This window comes from Orycteropus afer, unplaced genomic scaffold (genome assembly GCF_000298275.1).
Source record: "Orycteropus afer afer isolate SDZICR_OR568_19922 unplaced genomic scaffold, OryAfe1.0 scaffold00392, whole genome shotgun sequence".
In the NCBI taxonomy this organism is placed as follows: Eukaryota; Metazoa; Chordata; class Mammalia; order Tubulidentata; family Orycteropodidae; genus Orycteropus; species Orycteropus afer.
The window spans coordinates 1712507-1713650 of NW_006921979.1; positions in this window are offsets into that span (position 1 = coordinate 1712507).

Genomic DNA, 1144 nt, shown 5'->3' on the forward strand with positions numbered 1-1144 from the left:
TTGATCCATCTGGAGTTCGTTTTTGTGTATGGTGTGAGGTACAGATCTTGTTTCATTTTTCTGCAAATGGATCTCCAGTTTTGCCAGCCCCATTTATTAAACAAACATTCTCTTCCCCATTTAATGGATTTTGGACCTTAGGTTGTACTTTTAAAGACTTTTTTTTAATTGATCAGTGTAATATTTTGCAAAAATAAAATAAAATAGATATATATTAAAAAAAAAAAAGTGGTGAATTCCCAATCTTGGTGTGTCTCAGGCACGATGCAAACTCACTGCATTTGCAGAGCCCACCTCAGCCCCTCCATATTGCTTGTGTGTTGTGTGAGCAAGGGGAACCCAGGTGAATGTGAAGCACCTCCTACTTGCTGCACGATGGCCCAGCTGAGTCGTAAAGGCCTCTGGAGCCCCTAGTTGGTGCAAATAGCTAATGCTTTGGGCTGTTAACTGAAAGGTTAGAGGTTGGAATCTATCCAGAGGCACCTGAGAAGAAAGGCCTGGTGACTCCACTTCTGAAAACCCCGTGGAGCACAGTTCTGCTGACACTCACAGGGTCACTGTGAGCCAGAATCAGCTTGATGGCAATCGGATTTTGGTCTCTGACCCAGAAGTCTCATGTCTTCTGCCAGCATCTATGAAACAGTAATAGGCTAATTTTTTAGATTTCAAGTAGGGTAAAAGCCCTGACAAAGTAGTCCAATTATTTTCCACCATTCCACACTAGACTCCAAGCTGTGCAAGATTAGGGATTTATCTGTCTTCTTTACTCTTATAGGCTGAGGGCAGAGTAGAGAGCCTGATGCACAGCAGGTAGGTAAGAAATACTCGCTTAATAAATATCTCAGATACTGTGTTAAATGATCTGGTAAGTGATTTACATATGGATCTCATGTAACTATTATAACAGCTCCCAAAGGTAAGTGCTATTGTTTCTCTTTTTACAGATGAGGGAAGTAAGTCTCAGAAAGATTAAATAACTTGCTTGTGGTCACACAGCTAGAAAATGGTGCAACCCGGACTGACACATAAGTTGATTAAACTTTAAAGCCTGCTGCTTAACTATATGTCAGACTACTTCCCCTAGTTCGCTTTACTCTTAGCTTAGGAAAACTCACTCAGTAAGGCAAGAATCTTTTTTTTTTTT